The sequence below is a fragment of the Mustelus asterias genome, chromosome 5 (genome assembly GCF_964213995.1).
Source record: "Mustelus asterias chromosome 5, sMusAst1.hap1.1, whole genome shotgun sequence".
In the NCBI taxonomy this organism is placed as follows: domain Eukaryota; kingdom Metazoa; phylum Chordata; class Chondrichthyes; order Carcharhiniformes; family Triakidae; genus Mustelus; species Mustelus asterias.
Window position 1 is genome coordinate 29,386,319 of NC_135805.1, and position 20,000 is coordinate 29,406,318.

Consider the following 20,000-nt stretch of genomic DNA (forward strand, 5'->3'; position numbering starts at 1 on the left):
GCAGCAAAAGCCTACTGCACCTGGTATTCCCAGGCGGTCTCCCATCCAAGTACTAACCAGGCCTGAGTCTGCTTAGCTTCTGAGATCAGACGAGATCGGGCGTTTTCAGACTAGTATGGCCGTAGGCATTGACTGCCCTGCTTTCTGGCTAATTCAAGTCTCATAGCTCAGCCGCTTCTTCTTTGCCGCTCATGTCAATTCTTTTCCCTCTCTCCTCCTCCTCCTCCTCCTCCTTTGTGCTCTCTCTCCCTCTCGCCGCTTTTCACATCCTTGCGAGGCGTGGTTGTCTTTCAGCTCAGCCAGCGCCCAAGGGGCAAGACCGTAGCAGCTGAATGTCCTGGCAAAGCCAGGCTGAGGGAGCAGCCAAAAGATTGCCTGCCTCTGGGCCGAGGCTGCGGTGACCGTGTGTTGTGGGCAGCCTCTGCTGGCAGCAAACGCCTACTGCACCTGGTATTCCCAGGCGGTCTCCCATCCAAGTACTAACCAGGCCTGAGTCTGCTTAGTTTCCGAGATCAGACGAGATCAGGCGTTTTCAGACTAGTATGGCCGTAGGCATTGACTGCCCTGCTTTCTGGCTAATTCAAGTCTCATAGCTCAGCCGCTTCTTCTCTGCCGCTCATGTCAATTCTTTTCCCTCTCTCCTCCTCCTCCTCCTCCTCCTTTGTGCTCTCTCTCCCTCTCGCCGCTTTTCACATCCTTGCGAGGCGTGGTTGTCTTTCAGCTCAGCCAGCGCCCAAGGGGCAAGACCGTAGCAGCTGAATGTCGTTGAATGTAGCAGCAGACGTAGTCATCCGAGACGCTAGAAGCTGCACGGATCTCCCACATCTCTCACGTGCAATACTTAATCCCAATCACTGACATTTCAAGCACCATTTGAATGATTTTCAAAAAAATTTTAAAACTCTTCCCTTCACTTTTACCTTCTCACAGTGGCCTTTTTTTTTTGGTCAGAGGAGGAGGGAGGGAGGGAAACACTAATGTAGTGTTTGGGGATAACCACTCTGTGACATCAGACCTTCCGCTTCCCACTTCTTGGTGGATATTGCTTGCCTGACTTTTCCCAAAATGCACTGAGACACCAGACCTTCCACTTCCCACTTCTTGGTGGATATTGCTTGTCTGAGTTTTCCCAAAATGCACTGAGATACCAGACCTTCCGCTTCCCACTTCTTGGTAGATACTGCTGGTCTGACATCTCCCAAAATGCACCATTGAAGTCCCTCAGCCGCCTTTACCAGCCACGTGTCTGTCTTTCACCTGAGGAAGCACCCAAGGGGCAAGGCCGTAGCAGCTGAATGTCCTGGCAAAGCCAGGCTGAGGGAGCAGCCAAAAGATTGCCTGCCTCTGGGCCGAGGCTGCGGTGACCGTGTGTTGTGGGCAGCCTCTGCTGGCAGCAAAAGCCTACTGCACCTGGTATTCCCAGGCGGTCTCCCATCCAAGTACTAACCAGGCCTGAGTCTGCTTAGCTTCTGAGATCAGACGAGATCGGGCGTTTTCAGACTAGTATGGCCGTAGGCATTGACTGCCCTGCTTTCTGGCTAATTCAAGTCTCATAGCTCAGCCGCTTCTTCTTTGCCGCTCATGTCAATTCTTTTCCCTCTCTCCTCCTCCTCCTCCTCCTCCTTTGTGCTCTCTCTCCCTCTCGCCGCTTTTCACATCCTTGCGAGGCGTGGTTGTCTTTCAGCTCAGCCAGCGCCCAAGGGGCAAGACCGTAGCAGCTGAATGTCCTGGCAAAGCCAGGCTGAGGGAGCAGCCAAAAGATTGCCTGCCTCTGGGCCGAGGCTGCGGTGACCGTGTGTTGTGGGCAGCCTCTGCTGGCAGCAAACGCCTACTGCACCTGGTATTCCCAGGCGGTCTCCCATCCAAGTACTAACCAGGCCTGAGTCTGCTTAGTTTCCGAGATCAGACGAGATCAGGCGTTTTCAGACTAGTATGGCCGTAGGCATTGACTGCCCTGCTTTCTGGCTAATTCAAGTCTCATAGCTCAGCCGCTTCTTCTCTGCCGCTCATGTCAATTCTTTTCCCTCTCTCCTCCTCCTCCTCCTCCTCCTTTGTGCTCTCTCTCCCTCTCGCCGCTTTTCACATCCTTGCGAGGCGTGGTTGTCTTTCAGCTCAGCCAGCGCCCAAGGGGCAAGACCGTAGCAGCTGAATGTCGTTGAATGTAGCAGCAGACGTAGTCATCCGAGACGCTAGAAGCTGCACGGATCTCCCACATCTCTCACGTGCAATACTTAATCCCAATCACTGACATTTCAAGCACCATTTGAATGATTTTCAAAAAAATTTTAAAACTCTTCCCTTCACTTTTACCTTCTCACAGTGGCCTTTTTTTTTTGGTCAGAGGAGGAGGGAGGGAGGGAAACACTAATGTAGTGTTTGGGGATAACCACTCTGTGACATCAGACCTTCCGCTTCCCACTTCTTGGTGGATATTGCTTGCCTGACTTTTCCCAAAATGCACTGAGACACCAGACCTTCCACTTCCCACTTCTTGGTGGATATTGCTTGTCTGAGTTTTCCCAAAATGCACTGAGATACCAGACCTTCCGCTTCCCACTTCTTGGTAGATACTGCTGGTCTGACATCTCCCAAAATGCACCATTGAAGTCCCTCAGCCGCCTTTACCAGCCACGTGTCTGTCTTTCACCTGAGGAAGCACCCAAGGGGCAAGGCCGTAGCAGCTGAATGTCCTGGCAAAGCCAGGCTGAGGGAGCAGCCAAAAGATTGCCTGCCTCTGGGCCGAGGCTGCGGTGACCGTGTGTTGTGGGCAGCCTCTGCTGGCAGCAAAAGCCTACTGCACCTGGTATTCCCAGGCGGTCTCCCATCCAAGTACTAACCAGGCCTGAGTCTGCTTAGCTTCTGAGATCAGACGAGATCGGGCGTTTTCAGACTAGTATGGCCGTAGGCATTGACTGCCCTGCTTTCTGGCTAATTCAAGTCTCATAGCTCAGCCGCTTCTTCTTTGCCGCTCATGTCAATTCTTTTCCCTCTCTCCTCCTCCTCCTCCTCCTCCTTTGTGCTCTCTCTCCCTCTCGCCGCTTTTCACATCCTTGCGAGGCGTGGTTGTCTTTCAGCTCAGCCAGCGCCCAAGGGGCAAGACCGTAGCAGCTGAATGTCCTGGCAAAGCCAGGCTGAGGGAGCAGCCAAAAGATTGCCTGCCTCTGGGCCGAGGCTGCGGTGACCGTGTGTTGTGGGCAGCCTCTGCTGGCAGCAAACGCCTACTGCACCTGGTATTCCCAGGCGGTCTCCCATCCAAGTACTAACCAGGCCTGAGTCTGCTTAGTTTCCGAGATCAGACGAGATCAGGCGTTTTCAGACTAGTATGGCCGTAGGCATTGACTGCCCTGCTTTCTGGCTAATTCAAGTCTCATAGCTCAGCCGCTTCTTCTCTGCCGCTCATGTCAATTCTTTTCCCTCTCTCCTCCTCCTCCTCCTCCTCCTTTGTGCTCTCTCTCCCTCTCGCCGCTTTTCACATCCTTGCGAGGCGTGGTTGTCTTTCAGCTCAGCCAGCGCCCAAGGGGCAAGACCGTAGCAGCTGAATGTCGTTGAATGTAGCAGCAGACGTAGTCATCCGAGACGCTAGAAGCTGCACGGATCTCCCACATCTCTCACGTGCAATACTTAATCCCAATCACTGACATTTCAAGCACCATTTGAATGATTTTCAAAAAAATTTTAAAACTCTTCCCTTCACTTTTACCTTCTCACAGTGGCCTTTTTTTTTTGGTCAGAGGAGGAGGGAGGGAGGGAAACACTAATGTAGTGTTTGGGGATAACCACTCTGTGACATCAGACCTTCCGCTTCCCACTTCTTGGTGGATATTGCTTGCCTGACTTTTCCCAAAATGCACTGAGACACCAGACCTTCCACTTCCCACTTCTTGGTGGATATTGCTTGTCTGAGTTTTCCCAAAATGCACTGAGATACCAGACCTTCCGCTTCCCACTTCTTGGTAGATACTGCTGGTCTGACATCTCCCAAAATGCACCATTGAAGTCCCTCAGCCGCCTTTACCAGCCACGTGTCTGTCTTTCACCTGAGGAAGCACCCAAGGGGCAAGGCCGTAGCAGCTGAATGTCCTGGCAAAGCCAGGCTGAGGGAGCAGCCAAAAGATTGCCTGCCTCTGGGCCGAGGCTGCGGTGACCGTGTGTTGTGGGCAGCCTCTGCTGGCAGCAAAAGCCTACTGCACCTGGTATTCCCAGGCGGTCTCCCATCCAAGTACTAACCAGGCCTGAGTCGGCTTAGCTTCCGAGATCAGACGAGATCGGGCGTTTTCAGACTAGTATGGCCGTAGGCATTGACTGCCCTGCTTTCTGGCTAATTCAAGTCTCATAGCTCAGCCGCTTCTTCTTTGCCGCTCATGGCAATTCTTTTCCCTCTCTCCTCCTCCTCCTCCTCCTTTGTGCTCTCTCTCCCTCTCGCCGCTTTTCACATCCTTGCGAGGCGTGGTTGTCTTTCAGCTCAGCCAGCGCCCAAGGGGCAAGACCGTAGCAGCTGAATGTCCTGGCAAAGCCAGGCTGAGGGAGCAGCCAAAAGATTGCCTGCCTCTGGGCCGAGGCTGCGGTGACCGTGTGTTGTGGGCAGCCTCTGCTGGCAGCAAAAGCCTACTGCACCTGGTATTCCCAGGCGGTCTCCCATCCAAGTACTAACCAGGCCTGAGTCTGCTTAGCTTCCGAGATCAGACGAGATCGGGCATTTTCAGACTAGTATGGCCGTAGGCATTGACTGCCCTGCTTTCTGGCTAATTCAAGTCTCATAGCTCAGCCGCTTCTTCTTTGCCGCTCATGGCAATTCTTTTCCCTCTCTCCTCCTCCTCCTCCTCCTTTGTGCTCTCTCTCCCTCTCGCCGCTTTTCACATCCTTGCGAGGCGTGGTTGTCTTTCAGCTCAGCCAGCGCCCAAGGGGCAAGACCGTAGCAGCTGAATGTCCTGGCAAAGCCAGGCTGAGGGAGCAGCCAAAAGATTGCCTGCCTCTGGGCCGAGGCTGCGGTGACCGTGTGTTGTGGGCAGCCTCTGCTGGCAGCAAAAGCCTACTGCACCTGGTATTCCCAGGCGGTCTCCCATCCAAGTACTAACCAGGCCTGAGTCTGCTTTGCTTCCGAGATCAGACGAGATCGGGCGTTTTCAGACAAGCATGGCTGTAGGCATTGACTGCCCTGCTTTCTGGCTAATTCAAGTCTCATAGCTCAGCCGCTTCTTCTTTGCCGCTCATGGCAATTCTTTTCCCTCTCTCCTCCTCCTCCTCCTCCTTTGTGCTCTCTCTCCCTCTCGCCGCTTTTCACATCCTTGCGAGGCGTGGTTGTCTTTCAGCTCAGCCAGCGCCCAAGGGGCAAGACCGTAGCAGCTGAATGTCCTGGCAAAGCCAGGCTGAGGGAGCAGCCAAAAGATTGCCTGCCTCTGGGCCGAGGCTGCGGTGACCGTGTGTTGTGGGCAGCCTCTGCTGGCAGCAAAAGCCTACTGCACCTGGTATTCCCAGGCGGTCTCCCATCCAAGTACTAACCAGGCCTGAGTCTGCTCAGCTTCCGAGATCAGACGTTTTCAGACTAGTATGGCCGTAGGCATTGACTGCCCTGCTTTCTGGCTAATTCAAGTCTCATAGCTCAGCCGCTTCTTCTTTGCCGCTCATGTCAATTCTTTTCCCTCTCTCCTCCTCCTCCTCCTCCTCCTTTGTGCTCTCTCTCCCTCTCGCCGCTTTTCACATCCTTGCGAGGCGTGGTTGTCTTTCAGCTCAGCCAGCGCCCAAGGGGCAAGACCGTAGCAGCTGAATGTCCTGGCAAAGCCAGGCTGAGGGAGCAGCCAAAAGATTGCCTGCCTCTGGGCCGAGGCTGCGGTGACCGTGTGTTGTGGGCAGCCTCTGCTGGCAGCAAACGCCTACTGCACCTGGTATTCCCAGGCGGTCTCCCATCCAAGTACTAACCAGGCCTGAGTCTGCTTAGTTTCCGAGATCAGACGAGATCAGGCGTTTTCAGACTAGTATGGCCGTAGGCATTGACTGCCCTGCTTTCTGGCTAATTCAAGTCTCATAGCTCAGCCGCTTCTTCTCTGCCGCTCATGTCAATTCTTTTCCCTCTCTCCTCCTCCTCCTCCTCCTCCTTTGTGCTCTCTCTCCCTCTCGCCGCTTTTCACATCCTTGCGAGGCGTGGTTGTCTTTCAGCTCAGCCAGCGCCCAAGGGGCAAGACCGTAGCAGCTGAATGTCGTTGAATGTAGCAGCAGACGTAGTCATCCGAGACGCTAGAAGCTGCACGGATCTCCCACATCTCTCACGTGCAATACTTAATCCCAATCACTGACATTTCAAGCACCATTTGAATGATTTTCAAAAAAATTTTAAAACTCTTCCCTTCACTTTTACCTTCTCACAGTGGCCTTTTTTTTTTGGTCAGAGGAGGAGGGAGGGAGGGAAACACTAATGTAGTGTTTGGGGATAACCACTCTGTGACATCAGACCTTCCGCTTCCCACTTCTTGGTGGATATTGCTTGCCTGACTTTTCCCAAAATGCACTGAGACACCAGACCTTCCACTTCCCACTTCTTGGTGGATATTGCTTGTCTGAGTTTTCCCAAAATGCACTGAGATACCAGACCTTCCGCTTCCCACTTCTTGGTAGATACTGCTGGTCTGACATCTCCCAAAATGCACCATTGAAGTCCCTCAGCCGCCTTTACCAGCCACGTGTCTGTCTTTCACCTGAGGAAGCACCCAAGGGGCAAGGCCGTAGCAGCTGAATGTCCTGGCAAAGCCAGGCTGAGGGAGCAGCCAAAAGATTGCCTGCCTCTGGGCCGAGGCTGCGGTGACCGTGTGTTGTGGGCAGCCTCTGCTGGCAGCAAAAGCCTACTGCACCTGGTATTCCCAGGCGGTCTCCCATCCAAGTACTAACCAGGCCTGAGTCTGCTTAGCTTCCGAGATCAGACGAGATCGGGCGTTTTCAGACTAGTATGGCCGTAGGCATTGACTGCCCTGCTTTCTGGCTAATTCAAGTCTCATAGCTCAGCCGCTTCTTCTTTGCCGCTCATGGCAATTCTTTTCCCTCTCTCCTCCTCCTCCTCCTCCTCCTTTGTGCTCTCTCTCCCTCTCGCCGCTTTTCACATCCTTGCGAGGCGTGGTTGTCTTTCAGCTCAGCCAGCGCCCAAGGGGCAAGACCGTAGCAGCTGAATGTCCTGGCAAAGCCAGGCTGAGGGAGCAGCCAAAAGATTGCCTGCCTCTGGGCCGAGGCTGCGGTGACCGTGTGTTGTGGGCAGCCTCTGCTGGCAGCAAAAGCCTACTGCACCTGGTATTCCCAGGCGGTCTCCCATCCAAGTACTAACCAGGCCTGAGTCTGCTTAGCTTCCGAGATCAGACGAGATCGGGCGTTTTCAGACTAGTATGGCCGTAGGCATTGACTGCCCTGCTTTCTGGCTAATTCAAGTCTCATAGCTCAGCCGCTTCTTCTTTGCCGCTCATGGCAATTCTTTTCCCTCTCTCCTCCTCCTCCTCCTCCTCCTTTGTGCTCTCTCTCCCTCTCGCCGCTTTTCACATCCTTGCGAGGCGTGGTTGTCTTTCAGCTCAGCCAGCGCCCAAGGGGCAAGACCGTAGCAGCTGAATGTCCTGGCAAAGCCAGGCTGAGGGAGCAGCCAAAAGATTGCCTGCCTCTGGGCCGAGGCTGCGGTGACCGTGTGTTGTGGGCAGCCTCTGCTGGCAGCAAAAGCCTACTGCACCTGGTATTCCCAGGCGGTCTCCCATCCAAGTACTAACCAGGCCTGAGTCTGCTTAGCTTCTGAGATCAGACGAGATCGGGCGTTTTCAGACTAGTATGGCCGTAGGCATTGACTGCCCTGCTTTCTGGCTAATTCAAGTCTCATAGCTCAGCCGCTTCTTCTTTGCCGCTCATGTCAATTCTTTTCCCTCTCTCCTCCTCCTCCTCCTCCTCCTTTGTGCTCTCTCTCCCTCTCGCCGCTTTTCACATCCTTGCGAGGCGTGGTTGTCTTTCAGCTCAGCCAGCGCCCAAGGGGCAAGACCATAGCAGCTGAATGTCGTTGAATGTAGCAGCAGACGTAGTCATCCGAGACGCTAGAAGCTGCACGGATCTCCCACATCTCTCACGTGCAATACTTAATCCCAATCACTGACATTTCAAGCACCATTTGAATGATTTTCAAAAAAATTTTAAAACTCTTCCCTTCACTTTTACCTTCTCACAGTGGCCTTTTTTTTTTGGTCAGAGGAGGAGGGAGGGAGGGAAACACTAATGTAGTGTTTGGGGATAACCACTCTGTGACATCAGACCTTCCGCTTCCCACTTCTTGGTGGATATTGCTTGCCTGACTTTTCCCAAAATGCACTGAGACACCAGACCTTCCACTTCCCACTTCTTGGTGGATATTGCTTGTCTGAGTTTTCCCAAAATGCACTGAGATACCAGACCTTCCGCTTCCCACTTCTTGGTAGATACTGCTGGTCTGACATCTCCCAAAATGCACCATTGAAGTCCCTCAGCCGCCTTTACCAGCCACGTGTCTGTCTTTCACCTGAGGAAGCACCCAAGGGGCAAGGCCGTAGCAGCTGAATGTCCTGGCAAAGCCAGGCTGAGGGAGCAGCCAAAAGATTGCCTGCCTCTGGGCCGAGGCTGCGGTGACCGTGTGTTGTGGGCAGCCTCTGCTGGCAGCAAAAGCCTACTGCACCTGGTATTCCCAGGCGGTCTCCCATCCAAGTACTAACCAGGCCTGAGTCTGCTTAGCTTCTGAGATCAGACGAGATCGGGCGTTTTCAGACTAGTATGGCCGTAGGCATTGACTGCCCTGCTTTCTGGCTAATTCAAGTCTCATAGCTCAGCCGCTTCTTCTTTGCCGCTCATGTCAATTCTTTTCCCTCTCTCCTCCTCCTCCTCCTCCTCCTTTGTGCTCTCTCTCCCTCTCGCCGCTTTTCACATCCTTGCGAGGCGTGGTTGTCTTTCAGCTCAGCCAGCGCCCAAGGGGCAAGACCGTAGCAGCTGAATGTCCTGGCAAAGCCAGGCTGAGGGAGCAGCCAAAAGATTGCCTGCCTCTGGGCCGAGGCTGCGGTGACCGTGTGTTGTGGGCAGCCTCTGCTGGCAGCAAACGCCTACTGCACCTGGTATTCCCAGGCGGTCTCCCATCCAAGTACTAACCAGGCCTGAGTCTGCTTAGTTTCCGAGATCAGACGAGATCAGGCGTTTTCAGACTAGTATGGCCGTAGGCATTGACTGCCCTGCTTTCTGGCTAATTCAAGTCTCATAGCTCAGCCGCTTCTTCTCTGCCGCTCATGTCAATTCTTTTCCCTCTCTCCTCCTCCTCCTCCTTTGTGCTCTCTCTCCCTCTCGCCGCTTTTCACATCCTTGCGAGGCGTGGTTGTCTTTCAGCTCAGCCAGCGCCCAAGGGGCAAGACCGTAGCAGCTGAATGTCGTTGAATGTAGCAGCAGACGTAGTCATCCGAGACGCTAGAAGCTGCACGGATCTCCCACATCTCTCACGTGCAATACTTAATCCCAATCACTGACATTTCAAGCACCATTTGAATGATTTTCAAAAAAATTTTAAAACTCTTCCCTTCACTTTTACCTTCTCACAGTGGCCTTTTTTTTTTGGTCAGAGGAGGAGGGAGGGAGGGAAACACTAATGTAGTGTTTGGGGATAACCACTCTGTGACATCAGACCTTCCGCTTCCCACTTCTTGGTGGATATTGCTTGCCTGACTTTTCCCAAAATGCACTGAGACACCAGACCTTCCACTTCCCACTTCTTGGTGGATATTGCTTGTCTGAGTTTTCCCAAAATGCACTGAGATACCAGACCTTCCGCTTCCCACTTCTTGGTAGATACTGCTGGTCTGACATCTCCCAAAATGCACCATTGAAGTCCCTCAGCCGCCTTTACCAGCCACGTGTCTGTCTTTCACCTGAGGAAGCACCCAAGGGGCAAGGCCGTAGCAGCTGAATGTCCTGGCAAAGCCAGGCTGAGGGAGCAGCCAAAAGATTGCCTGCCTCTGGGCCGAGGCTGCGGTGACCGTGTGTTGTGGGCAGCCTCTGCTGGCAGCAAAAGCCTACTGCACCTGGTATTCCCAGGCGGTCTCCCATCCAAGTACTAACCAGGCCTGAGTCTGCTTAGCTTCTGAGATCAGACGAGATCGGGCGTTTTCAGACTAGTATGGCCGTAGGCATTGACTGCCCTGCTTTCTGGCTAATTCAAGTCTCATAGCTCAGCCGCTTCTTCTTTGCCGCTCATGTCAATTCTTTTCCCTCTCTCCTCCTCCTCCTCCTCCTCCTCCTCCTTTGTGCTCTCTCTCCCTCTCGCCGCTTTTCACATCCTTGCGAGGCGTGGTTGTCTTTCAGCTCAGCCAGCGCCCAAGGGGCAAGACCGTAGCAGCTGAATGTCCTGGCAAAGCCAGGCTGAGGGAGCAGCCAAAAGATTGCCTGCCTCTGGGCCGAGGCTGCGGTGACCGTGTGTTGTGGGCAGCCTCTGCTGGCAGCAAACGCCTACTGCACCTGGTATTCCCAGGCGGTCTCCCATCCAAGTACTAACCAGGCCTGAGTCTGCTTAGTTTCCGAGATCAGACGAGATCAGGCGTTTTCAGACTAGTATGGCCGTAGGCATTGACTGCCCTGCTTTCTGGCTAATTCAAGTCTCATAGCTCAGCCGCTTCTTCTCTGCCGCTCATGTCAATTCTTTTCCCTCTCTCCTCCTCCTCCTCCTCCTCCTTTGTGCTCTCTCTCCCTCTCGCCGCTTTTCACATCCTTGCGAGGCGTGGTTGTCTTTCAGCTCAGCCAGCGCCCAAGGGGCAAGACCATAGCAGCTGAATGTCGTTGAATGTAGCAGCAGACGTAGTCATCCGAGACGCTAGAAGCTGCACGGATCTCCCACATCTCTCACGTGCAATACTTAATCCCAATCACTGACATTTCAAGCACCATTTGAATGATTTTCAAAAAAATTTTAAAACTCTTCCCTTCACTTTTACCTTCTCACAGTGGCCTTTTTTTTTTGGTCAGAGGAGGAGGGAGGGAGGGAAACACTAATGTAGTGTTTGGGGATAACCACTCTGTGACATCAGACCTTCCGCTTCCCACTTCTTGGTGGATATTGCTTGCCTGACTTTTCCCAAAATGCACTGAGACACCAGACCTTCCACTTCCCACTTCTTGGTGGATATTGCTTGTCTGAGTTTTCCCAAAATGCACTGAGATACCAGACCTTCCGCTTCCCACTTCTTGGTAGATACTGCTGGTCTGACATCTCCCAAAATGCACCATTGAAGTCCCTCAGCCGCCTTTACCAGCCACGTGTCTGTCTTTCACCTGAGGAAGCACCCAAGGGGCAAGGCCGTAGCAGCTGAATGTCCTGGCAAAGCCAGGCTGAGGGAGCAGCCAAAAGATTGCCTGCCTCTGGGCCGAGGCTGCGGTGACCGTGTGTTGTGGGCAGCCTCTGCTGGCAGCAAAAGCCTACTGCACCTGGTATTCCCAGGCGGTCTCCCATCCAAGTACTAACCAGGCCTGAGTCTGCTTAGCTTCTGAGATCAGACGAGATCGGGCGTTTTCAGACTAGTATGGCCGTAGGCATTGACTGCCCTGCTTTCTGGCTAATTCAAGTCTCATAGCTCAGCCGCTTCTTCTTTGCCGCTCATGTCAATTCTTTTCCCTCTCTCCTCCTCCTCCTCCTCCTCCTTTGTGCTCTCTCTCCCTCTCGCCGCTTTTCACATCCTTGCGAGGCGTGGTTGTCTTTCAGCTCAGCCAGCGCCCAAGGGGCAAGACCGTAGCAGCTGAATGTCCTGGCAAAGCCAGGCTGAGGGAGCAGCCAAAAGATTGCCTGCCTCTGGGCCGAGGCTGCGGTGACCGTGTGTTGTGGGCAGCCTCTGCTGGCAGCAAACGCCTACTGCACCTGGTATTCCCAGGCGGTCTCCCATCCAAGTACTAACCAGGCCTGAGTCTGCTTAGTTTCCGAGATCAGACGAGATCAGGCGTTTTCAGACTAGTATGGCCGTAGGCATTGACTGCCCTGCTTTCTGGCTAATTCAAGTCTCATAGCTCAGCCGCTTCTTCTCTGCCGCTCATGTCAATTCTTTTCCCTCTCTCCTCCTCCTCCTCCTCCTCCTTTGTGCTCTCTCTCCCTCTCGCCGCTTTTCACATCCTTGCGAGGCGTGGTTGTCTTTCAGCTCAGCCAGCGCCCAAGGGGCAAGACCGTAGCAGCTGAATGTCGTTGAATGTAGCAGCAGACGTAGTCATCCGAGACGCTAGAAGCTGCACGGATCTCCCACATCTCTCACGTGCAATACTTAATCCCAATCACTGACATTTCAAGCACCATTTGAATGATTTTCAAAAAAATTTTAAAACTCTTCCCTTCACTTTTACCTTCTCACAGTGGCCTTTTTTTTTTGGTCAGAGGAGGAGGGAGGGAGGGAAACACTAATGTAGTGTTTGGGGATAACCACTCTGTGACATCAGACCTTCCGCTTCCCACTTCTTGGTGGATATTGCTTGCCTGACTTTTCCCAAAATGCACTGAGACACCAGACCTTCCACTTCCCACTTCTTGGTGGATATTGCTTGTCTGAGTTTTCCCAAAATGCACTGAGATACCAGACCTTCCGCTTCCCACTTCTTGGTAGATACTGCTGGTCTGACATCTCCCAAAATGCACCATTGAAGTCCCTCAGCCGCCTTTACCAGCCACGTGTCTGTCTTTCACCTGAGGAAGCACCCAAGGGGCAAGGCCGTAGCAGCTGAATGTCCTGGCAAAGCCAGGCTGAGGGAGCAGCCAAAAGATTGCCTGCCTCTGGGCCGAGGCTGCGGTGACCGTGTGTTGTGGGCAGCCTCTGCTGGCAGCAAAAGCCTACTGCACCTGGTATTCCCAGGCGGTCTCCCATCCAAGTACTAACCAGGCCTGAGTCTGCTTAGCTTCCGAGATCAGACGAGATCGGGCGTTTTCAGACTAGTATGGCCGTAGGCATTGACTGCCCTGCTTTCTGGCTAATTCAAGTCTCATAGCTCAGCCGCTTCTTCTTTGCCGCTCATGGCAATTCTTTTCCCTCTCTCCTCCTCCTCCTCCTCCTCCTTTGTGCTCTCTCTCCCTCTCGCCGCTTTTCACATCCTTGCGAGGCGTGGTTGTCTTTCAGCTCAGCCAGCGCCCAAGGGGCAAGACCGTAGCAGCTGAATGTCCTGGCAAAGCCAGGCTGAGGGAGCAGCCAAAAGATTGCCTGCCTCTGGGCCGAGGCTGCGGTGACCGTGTGTTGTGGGCAGCCTCTGCTGGCAGCAAAAGCCTACTGCACCTGGTATTCCCAGGCGGTCTCCCATCCAAGTACTAACCAGGCCTGAGTCTGCTTAGCTTCTGAGATCAGACGAGATCGGGCGTTTTCAGACTAGTATGGCCGTAGGCATTGACTGCCCTGCTTTCTGGCTAATTCAAGTCTCATAGCTCAGCCGCTTCTTCTTTGCCGCTCATGTCAATTCTTTTCCCTCTCTCCTCCTCCTCCTCCTCCTCCTTTGTGCTCTCTCTCCCTCTCGCCGCTTTTCACATCCTTGCGAGGCGTGGTTGTCTTTCAGCTCAGCCAGCGCCCAAGGGGCAAGACCATAGCAGCTGAATGTCGTTGAATGTAGCAGCAGACGTAGTCATCCGAGACGCTAGAAGCTGCACGGATCTCCCACATCTCTCACGTGCAATACTTAATCCCAATCACTGACATTTCAAGCACCATTTGAATGATTTTCAAAAAAATTTTAAAACTCTTCCCTTCACTTTTACCTTCTCACAGTGGCCTTTTTTTTTTGGTCAGAGGAGGAGGGAGGGAGGGAAACACTAATGTAGTGTTTGGGGATAACCACTCTGTGACATCAGACCTTCCGCTTCCCACTTCTTGGTGGATATTGCTTGCCTGACTTTTCCCAAAATGCACTGAGACACCAGACCTTCCACTTCCCACTTCTTGGTGGATATTGCTTGTCTGAGTTTTCCCAAAATGCACTGAGATACCAGACCTTCCGCTTCCCACTTCTTGGTAGATACTGCTGGTCTGACATCTCCCAAAATGCACCATTGAAGTCCCTCAGCCGCCTTTACCAGCCACGTGTCTGTCTTTCACCTGAGGAAGCACCCAAGGGGCAAGGCCGTAGCAGCTGAATGTCCTGGCAAAGCCAGGCTGAGGGAGCAGCCAAAAGATTGCCTGCCTCTGGGCCGAGGCTGCGGTGACCGTGTGTTGTGGGCAGCCTCTGCTGGCAGCAAAAGCCTACTGCACCTGGTATTCCCAGGCGGTCTCCCATCCAAGTACTAACCAGGCCTGAGTCTGCTTAGCTTCTGAGATCAGACGAGATCGGGCGTTTTCAGACTAGTATGGCCGTAGGCATTGACTGCCCTGCTTTCTGGCTAATTCAAGTCTCATAGCTCAGCCGCTTCTTCTTTGCCGCTCATGTCAATTCTTTTCCCTCTCTCCTCCTCCTCCTCCTCCTCCTTTGTGCTCTCTCTCCCTCTCGCCGCTTTTCACATCCTTGCGAGGCGTGGTTGTCTTTCAGCTCAGCCAGCGCCCAAGGGGCAAGACCGTAGCAGCTGAATGTCCTGGCAAAGCCAGGCTGAGGGAGCAGCCAAAAGATTGCCTGCCTCTGGGCCGAGGCTGCGGTGACCGTGTGTTGTGGGCAGCCTCTGCTGGCAGCAAACGCCTACTGCACCTGGTATTCCCAGGCGGTCTCCCATCCAAGTACTAACCAGGCCTGAGTCTGCTTAGTTTCCGAGATCAGACGAGATCAGGCGTTTTCAGACTAGTATGGCCGTAGGCATTGACTGCCCTGCTTTCTGGCTAATTCAAGTCTCATAGCTCAGCCGCTTCTTCTCTGCCGCTCATGTCAATTCTTTTCCCTCTCTCCTCCTCCTCCTCCTCCTCCTTTGTGCTCTCTCTCCCTCTCGCCGCTTTTCACATCCTTGCGAGGCGTGGTTGTCTTTCAGCTCAGCCAGCGCCCAAGGGGCAAGACCGTAGCAGCTGAATGTCGTTGAATGTAGCAGCAGACGTAGTCATCCGAGACGCTAGAAGCTGCACGGATCTCCCACATCTCTCACGTGCAATACTTAATCCCAATCACTGACATTTCAAGCACCATTTGAATGATTTTCAAAAAAATTTTAAAACTCTTCCCTTCACTTTTACCTTCTCACAGTGGCCTTTTTTTTTTGGTCAGAGGAGGAGGGAGGGAGGGAAACACTAATGTAGTGTTTGGGGATAACCACTCTGTGACATCAGACCTTCCGCTTCCCACTTCTTGGTGGATATTGCTTGCCTGACTTTTCCCAAAATGCACTGAGACACCAGACCTTCCACTTCCCACTTCTTGGTGGATATTGCTTGTCTGAGTTTTCCCAAAATGCACTGAGATACCAGACCTTCCGCTTCCCACTTCTTGGTAGATACTGCTGGTCTGACATCTCCCAAAATGCACCATTGAAGTCCCTCAGCCGCCTTTACCAGCCACGTGTCTGTCTTTCACCTGAGGAAGCACCCAAGGGGCAAGGCCGTAGCAGCTGAATGTCCTGGCAAAGCCAGGCTGAGGGAGCAGCCAAAAGATTGCCTGCCTCTGGGCCGAGGCTGCGGTGACCGTGTGTTGTGGGCAGCCTCTGCTGGCAGCAAAAGCCTACTGCACCTGGTATTCCCAGGCGGTCTCCCATCCAAGTACTAACCAGGCCTGAGTCTGCTTAGCTTCTGAGATCAGACGAGATCGGGCGTTTTCAGACTAGTATGGCCGTAGGCATTGACTGCCCTGCTTTCTGGCTAATTCAAGTCTCATAGCTCAGCCGCTTCTTCTTTGCCGCTCATGTCAATTCTTTTCCCTCTCTCCTCCTCCTCCTCCTCCTCCTTTGTGCTCTCTCTCCCTCTCGCCGCTTTTCACATCCTTGCGAGGCGTGGTTGTCTTTCAGCTCAGCCAGCGCCCAAGGGGCAAGACCGTAGCAGCTGAATGTCCTGGCAAAGCCAGGCTGAGGGAGCAGCCAAAAGATTGCCTGCCTCTGGGCCGAGGCTGCGGTGACCGTGTGTTGTGGGCAGCCTCTGCTGGCAGCAAACGCCTACTGCACCTGGTATTCCCAGGCGGTCTCCCATCCAAGTACTAACCAGGCCTGAGTCTGCTTAGTTTCCGAGATCAGACGAGATCAGGCGTTTTCAGACTAGTATGGCCGTAGGCATTGACTGCCCTGCTTTCTGGCTAATTCAAGTCTCATAGCTCAGCCGCTTCTTCTCTGCCGCTCATGTCAATTCTTTTCCCTCTCTCCTCCTCCTCCTCCTCCTCCTTTGTGCTCTCTCTCCCTCTCGCCGCTTTTCACATCCTTGCGAGGCGTGGTTGTCTTTCAGCTCAGCCAGCGCCCAAGGGGCAAGACCGTAGCAGCTGAATGTCGTTGAATGTAGCAGCAGACGTAGTCATCCGAGACGCTAGAAGCTGCACGGATCTCCCACATCTCTCACGTGCAATACTTAATCCCAATCACTGACATTTCAAGCACCATTTGAATGATTTTCAAAAAAATTTTAAAACTCTTCCCTTCACTTTTACCTTCTCACAGTGGCCTTTTTTTTTTGGTCAGAGGAGGAGGGAGGGAGGGAAACACTAATGTAGTGTTTGGGGATAACCACTCTGTGACATCAGACCTTCCGCTTCCCACTTCTTGGTGGATATTGCTTGCCTGACTTTTCCCAAAATGCACTGAGACACCAGACCTTCCACTTCCCACTTCTTGGTGGATATTGCTTGTCTGAGTTTTCCCAAAATGCACTGAGATACCAGACCTTCCGCTTCCCACTTCTTGGTAGATACTGCTGGTCTGACATCTCCCAAAATGCACCATTGAAGTCCCTCAGCCGCCTTTACCAGCCACGTGTCTGTCTTTCACCTGAGGAAGCACCCAAGGGGCAAGGCCGTAGCAGCTGAATGTCCTGGCAAAGCCAGGCTGAGGGAGCAGCCAAAAGATTGCCTGCCTCTGGGCCGAGGCTGCGGTGACCGTGTGTTGTGGGCAGCCTCTGCTGGCAGCAAAAGCCTACTGCACCTGGTATTCCCAGGCGGTCTCCCATCCAAGTACTAACCAGGCCTGAGTCTGCTTAGCTTCTGAGATCAGACGAGATCGGGCGTTTTCAGACTAGTATGGCCGTAGGCATTGACTGCCCTGCTTTCTGGCTAATTCAAGTCTCATAGCTCAGCCGCTTCTTCTTTGCCGCTCATGTCAATTCTTTTCCCTCTCTCCTCCTCCTCCTCCTCCTCCTTTGTGCTCTCTCTCCCTCTCGCCGCTTTTCACATCCTTGCGAGGCGTGGTTGTCTTTCAGCTCAGCCAGCGCCCAAGGGGCAAGACCGTAGCAGCTGAATGTCCTGGCAAAGCCAGGCTGAGGGAGCAGCCAAAAGATTGCCTGCCTCTGGGCCGAGGCTGCGGTGACCGTGTGTTGTGGGCAGCCTCTGCTGGCAGCAAACGCCTACTGCACCTGGTATTCCCAGGCGGTCTCCCATCCAAGTACTAACCAGGCCTGAGTCTGCTTAGTTTCCGAGATCAGACGAGATCAGGCGTTTTCAGACTAGTATGGCCGTAGGCATTGACTGCCCTGCTTTCTGGCTAATTCAAGTCTCATAGCTCAGCCGCTTCTTCTCTGCCGCTCATGTCAATTCTTTTCCCTCTCTCCTCCTCCTCCTCCTCCTCCTTTGTGCTCTCTCTCCCTCTCGCCGCTTTTCACATCCTTGCGAGGCGTGGTTGTCTTTCAGCTCAGCCAGCGCCCAAGGGGCAAGACCGTAGCAGCTGAATGTCCTGGCAAAGCCAGGCTGAGGGAGCAGCCAAAAGATTGCCTGCCTCTGGGCCGAGGCTGCGGTGACCGTGTGTTGTGGGCAGCCTCTGCTGGCAGCAAAAGCCTACTGCACCTGGTATTCCCAGGCGGTCTCCCATCCAAGTACTAACCAGGCCTGAGTCTGCTTAGCTTCCGAGATCAGACGAGATCGGGCGTTTTCAGACTAGTATGGTCGTAGGCATTGACTGCCCTGCTTTCTGGCTAATTCAAGTCTCATAGCTCAGCCGCTTCTTCTTTGCCGCTCATGGCAATTCTTTTCCCTCTCTCCTCCTCCTCCTCCTCCTTTGTGCTCTCTCTCCCTCTCGCCGCTTTTCACATCCTTGCGAGGCGTGGTTGTCTTTCAGCTCAGCCAGCGCCCAAGGGGCAAGACCGTAGCAGCTGAATGTCGTTGAATGTAGCAGCAGACGTAGTCATCCGAGACGCTAGAAGCTGCACGGATCTCCCACATCTCTCACGTGCAATACTTAATCCCAATCACTGACATTTCAAGCACCATTTGAATGATTTTCAAAAAAATTTTAAAACTCTTCCCTTCACTTTTACCTTCTCACAGTGGCCTTTTTTTTTTGGTCAGAGGAGGAGGGAGGGAGGGAAACACTAATGTAGTGTTTGGGGATAACCACTCTGTGACATCAGACCTTCCGCTTCCCACTTCTTGGTGGATATTGCTTGCCTGACTTTTCCCAAAATGCACTGAGACACCAGACCTTCCACTTCCCACTTCTTGGTGGATATTGCTTGTCTGAGTTTTCCCAAAATGCACTGAGATACCAGACCTTCCGCTTCCCACTTCTTGGTAGATACTGCTGGTCTGACATCTCCCAAAATGCACCATTGAAGTCCCTCAGCCGCCTTTACCAGCCACGTGTCTGTCTTTCACCTGAGGAAGCACCCAAGGGGCAAGGCCGTAGCAGCTGAATGTCCTGGCAAAGCCAGGCTGAGGGAGCAGCCAAAAGATTGCCTGCCTCTGGGCCGAGGCTGCGGTGACCGTGTGTTGTGGGCAGCCTCTGCTGGCAGCAAAAGCCTACTGCACCTGGTATTCCCAGGCGGTCTCCCATCCAAGTACTAACCAGGCCTGAGTCTGCTTAGCTTCCGAGATCAGACGAGATCGGGCGTTTTCAGACTAGTATGGCCGTAGGCATTGACTGCCCTGCTTTCTGGCTAATTCAAGTCTCATAGCTCAGCCGCTTCTTCTTTGCCGCTCATGTCAATTCTTTTCCCTCTCTCCTCCTCCTCCTCCTCCTCCTTTGTGCTCTCTCTCCCTCTCGCCGCTTTTCACATCCTTGCGAGGCGTGGTTGTCTTTCAGCTCAGCCAGCGCCCAAGGGGCAAGACCGTAGCAGCTGAATGTCCTGGCAAAGCCAGGCTGAGGGAGCAGCCAAAAGATTGCCTGCCTCTGGGCCGAGGCTGCGGTGACCGTGTGTTGTGGGCAGCCTCTGCTGGCAGCAAAAGCCTACTGCACCTGGTATTCCCAGGCGGTCTCCCATCCAAGTACTAACCAGGCCTGAGTCTGCTTAGTTTCCGAGATCAGACGAGATCGGGCGTTTTCAGACTAGTATGGCCGTAGGCATTGACTGCCCTGCTTTCTGGCTAATTCAAGTCTCATAGCTCAGCCGCTTCTTCTTTGCCGCTCATGGCAATTCTTTTCCCTCTCTCCTCCTCCTCCTCCTCCTTTGTGCTCTCTCTCCCTCTCGCCGCTTTTCACATCCTTGCGAGGCGTGGTTGTCTTTCAGCTCAGCCAGCGCCCAAGGGGCAAGACCGTAGCAGCTGAATGTCCTGGCAAAGCCAGGCTGAGGGAGCAGCCAAAAGATTGCCTGCCTCTGGGCCGAGGCTGCGGTGACCGTGTGTTGTGGGCAGCCTCTGCTGGCAGCAAAAGCCTACTGCACCTGGTATTCCCAGGCGGTCTCCCATCCAAGTACTAACCAGGCCTGAGTCTGCTTAGCTTCCGAGATCAGACGAGATCGGGCGTTTTCAGACTAGTATGGCCGTAGGCATTGACTGCCCTGCTTTCTGGCTAATTCAAGTCTCATAGCTCAGCCGCTTCTTCTTTGCCGCTCATGGCAATTCTTTTCCCTCTCTCCTCCTCCTCCTCCTCCTTTGTGCTCTCTCTCCCTCTCGCCGCTTTTCACATCCTTGCGAGGCGTGGTTGTCTTTCAGCTCAGCCAGCGCCCAAGGGGCAAGACCGTAGCAGCTGAATGTCCTGGCAAAGCCAGGCTGAGGGA

The 20,000-nt window shown here is 53.6% G+C and overlaps 31 non-coding genes and 1 pseudogene across 31 annotated transcripts; all 32 read right to left on the reverse strand.

The window, feature by feature from the left end:
* Positions 1 to 8: 8 nt before the first annotated feature.
* LOC144494356 (5S ribosomal RNA) lies at positions 9 to 127 on the reverse strand. Its single transcript, XR_013497974.1, has one exon. It is a non-coding gene; the product is annotated as a 5S ribosomal RNA (ribosomal RNA).
* A 308-nt stretch (positions 128 to 435) lies between these two features.
* Positions 436 to 554, reverse strand: LOC144494417 (5S ribosomal RNA). Its single transcript, XR_013498032.1, has one exon. It is a non-coding gene; the product is annotated as a 5S ribosomal RNA (ribosomal RNA).
* An 844-nt stretch (positions 555 to 1,398) lies between these two features.
* LOC144494357 (5S ribosomal RNA) lies at positions 1,399 to 1,517 on the reverse strand. Its single transcript, XR_013497975.1, has one exon. It is a non-coding gene; the product is annotated as a 5S ribosomal RNA (ribosomal RNA).
* Positions 1,518 to 1,825: 308 nt separating this feature from the next.
* LOC144494418 (5S ribosomal RNA) lies at positions 1,826 to 1,944 on the reverse strand. The gene has a single exon (XR_013498033.1). It is a non-coding gene; the product is annotated as a 5S ribosomal RNA (ribosomal RNA).
* Positions 1,945 to 2,788: 844 nt separating this feature from the next.
* LOC144494358 (5S ribosomal RNA) lies at positions 2,789 to 2,907 on the reverse strand. The gene has a single exon (XR_013497976.1). It is a non-coding gene; the product is annotated as a 5S ribosomal RNA (ribosomal RNA).
* A 308-nt stretch (positions 2,908 to 3,215) lies between these two features.
* LOC144494419 (5S ribosomal RNA) lies at positions 3,216 to 3,334 on the reverse strand. The gene has a single exon (XR_013498034.1). It is a non-coding gene; the product is annotated as a 5S ribosomal RNA (ribosomal RNA).
* Positions 3,335 to 4,178: 844 nt separating this feature from the next.
* LOC144494352 (5S ribosomal RNA) lies at positions 4,179 to 4,297 on the reverse strand. Its single transcript, XR_013497970.1, has one exon. It is a non-coding gene; the product is annotated as a 5S ribosomal RNA (ribosomal RNA).
* A 305-nt stretch (positions 4,298 to 4,602) lies between these two features.
* LOC144494332 (5S ribosomal RNA) lies at positions 4,603 to 4,721 on the reverse strand. Its single transcript, XR_013497951.1, has one exon. It is a non-coding gene; the product is annotated as a 5S ribosomal RNA (ribosomal RNA).
* A 305-nt stretch (positions 4,722 to 5,026) lies between these two features.
* Positions 5,027 to 5,145, reverse strand: LOC144494408 (5S ribosomal RNA). Its single transcript, XR_013498023.1, has one exon. It is a non-coding gene; the product is annotated as a 5S ribosomal RNA (ribosomal RNA).
* A 305-nt stretch (positions 5,146 to 5,450) lies between these two features.
* LOC144494467 (5S ribosomal RNA) lies at positions 5,451 to 5,559 on the reverse strand (annotated as a pseudogene).
* A 308-nt stretch (positions 5,560 to 5,867) lies between these two features.
* LOC144494420 (5S ribosomal RNA) lies at positions 5,868 to 5,986 on the reverse strand. Its single transcript, XR_013498035.1, has one exon. It is a non-coding gene; the product is annotated as a 5S ribosomal RNA (ribosomal RNA).
* Positions 5,987 to 6,830: 844 nt separating this feature from the next.
* On the reverse strand, positions 6,831 to 6,949 carry LOC144494601 (5S ribosomal RNA). The gene has a single exon (XR_013498129.1). It is a non-coding gene; the product is annotated as a 5S ribosomal RNA (ribosomal RNA).
* Positions 6,950 to 7,257: 308 nt separating this feature from the next.
* On the reverse strand, positions 7,258 to 7,376 carry LOC144494602 (5S ribosomal RNA). The gene has a single exon (XR_013498130.1). It is a non-coding gene; the product is annotated as a 5S ribosomal RNA (ribosomal RNA).
* A 308-nt stretch (positions 7,377 to 7,684) lies between these two features.
* LOC144494359 (5S ribosomal RNA) lies at positions 7,685 to 7,803 on the reverse strand. The gene has a single exon (XR_013497977.1). It is a non-coding gene; the product is annotated as a 5S ribosomal RNA (ribosomal RNA).
* Positions 7,804 to 8,647: 844 nt separating this feature from the next.
* On the reverse strand, positions 8,648 to 8,766 carry LOC144494360 (5S ribosomal RNA). The gene has a single exon (XR_013497978.1). It is a non-coding gene; the product is annotated as a 5S ribosomal RNA (ribosomal RNA).
* Positions 8,767 to 9,074: 308 nt separating this feature from the next.
* LOC144494422 (5S ribosomal RNA) lies at positions 9,075 to 9,193 on the reverse strand. Its single transcript, XR_013498036.1, has one exon. It is a non-coding gene; the product is annotated as a 5S ribosomal RNA (ribosomal RNA).
* An 838-nt stretch (positions 9,194 to 10,031) lies between these two features.
* LOC144494361 (5S ribosomal RNA) lies at positions 10,032 to 10,150 on the reverse strand. The gene has a single exon (XR_013497979.1). It is a non-coding gene; the product is annotated as a 5S ribosomal RNA (ribosomal RNA).
* A 314-nt stretch (positions 10,151 to 10,464) lies between these two features.
* On the reverse strand, positions 10,465 to 10,583 carry LOC144494423 (5S ribosomal RNA). The gene has a single exon (XR_013498037.1). It is a non-coding gene; the product is annotated as a 5S ribosomal RNA (ribosomal RNA).
* An 844-nt stretch (positions 10,584 to 11,427) lies between these two features.
* Positions 11,428 to 11,546, reverse strand: LOC144494362 (5S ribosomal RNA). The gene has a single exon (XR_013497980.1). It is a non-coding gene; the product is annotated as a 5S ribosomal RNA (ribosomal RNA).
* Positions 11,547 to 11,854: 308 nt separating this feature from the next.
* On the reverse strand, positions 11,855 to 11,973 carry LOC144494425 (5S ribosomal RNA). Its single transcript, XR_013498039.1, has one exon. It is a non-coding gene; the product is annotated as a 5S ribosomal RNA (ribosomal RNA).
* Positions 11,974 to 12,817: 844 nt separating this feature from the next.
* On the reverse strand, positions 12,818 to 12,936 carry LOC144494603 (5S ribosomal RNA). Its single transcript, XR_013498131.1, has one exon. It is a non-coding gene; the product is annotated as a 5S ribosomal RNA (ribosomal RNA).
* A 308-nt stretch (positions 12,937 to 13,244) lies between these two features.
* On the reverse strand, positions 13,245 to 13,363 carry LOC144494364 (5S ribosomal RNA). Its single transcript, XR_013497981.1, has one exon. It is a non-coding gene; the product is annotated as a 5S ribosomal RNA (ribosomal RNA).
* An 844-nt stretch (positions 13,364 to 14,207) lies between these two features.
* LOC144494365 (5S ribosomal RNA) lies at positions 14,208 to 14,326 on the reverse strand. The gene has a single exon (XR_013497982.1). It is a non-coding gene; the product is annotated as a 5S ribosomal RNA (ribosomal RNA).
* Positions 14,327 to 14,634: 308 nt separating this feature from the next.
* LOC144494426 (5S ribosomal RNA) lies at positions 14,635 to 14,753 on the reverse strand. Its single transcript, XR_013498040.1, has one exon. It is a non-coding gene; the product is annotated as a 5S ribosomal RNA (ribosomal RNA).
* Positions 14,754 to 15,597: 844 nt separating this feature from the next.
* Positions 15,598 to 15,716, reverse strand: LOC144494367 (5S ribosomal RNA). Its single transcript, XR_013497984.1, has one exon. It is a non-coding gene; the product is annotated as a 5S ribosomal RNA (ribosomal RNA).
* A 308-nt stretch (positions 15,717 to 16,024) lies between these two features.
* On the reverse strand, positions 16,025 to 16,143 carry LOC144494427 (5S ribosomal RNA). Its single transcript, XR_013498041.1, has one exon. It is a non-coding gene; the product is annotated as a 5S ribosomal RNA (ribosomal RNA).
* Positions 16,144 to 16,987: 844 nt separating this feature from the next.
* LOC144494368 (5S ribosomal RNA) lies at positions 16,988 to 17,106 on the reverse strand. The gene has a single exon (XR_013497985.1). It is a non-coding gene; the product is annotated as a 5S ribosomal RNA (ribosomal RNA).
* A 308-nt stretch (positions 17,107 to 17,414) lies between these two features.
* LOC144494428 (5S ribosomal RNA) lies at positions 17,415 to 17,533 on the reverse strand. The gene has a single exon (XR_013498042.1). It is a non-coding gene; the product is annotated as a 5S ribosomal RNA (ribosomal RNA).
* A 308-nt stretch (positions 17,534 to 17,841) lies between these two features.
* LOC144494346 (5S ribosomal RNA) lies at positions 17,842 to 17,960 on the reverse strand. Its single transcript, XR_013497965.1, has one exon. It is a non-coding gene; the product is annotated as a 5S ribosomal RNA (ribosomal RNA).
* An 841-nt stretch (positions 17,961 to 18,801) lies between these two features.
* On the reverse strand, positions 18,802 to 18,920 carry LOC144494604 (5S ribosomal RNA). The gene has a single exon (XR_013498132.1). It is a non-coding gene; the product is annotated as a 5S ribosomal RNA (ribosomal RNA).
* A 308-nt stretch (positions 18,921 to 19,228) lies between these two features.
* LOC144494386 (5S ribosomal RNA) lies at positions 19,229 to 19,347 on the reverse strand. The gene has a single exon (XR_013498002.1). It is a non-coding gene; the product is annotated as a 5S ribosomal RNA (ribosomal RNA).
* Positions 19,348 to 19,652: 305 nt separating this feature from the next.
* Positions 19,653 to 19,771, reverse strand: LOC144494605 (5S ribosomal RNA). The gene has a single exon (XR_013498133.1). It is a non-coding gene; the product is annotated as a 5S ribosomal RNA (ribosomal RNA).
* Between the last annotated feature and the right edge of the window lie 229 nt (positions 19,772 to 20,000).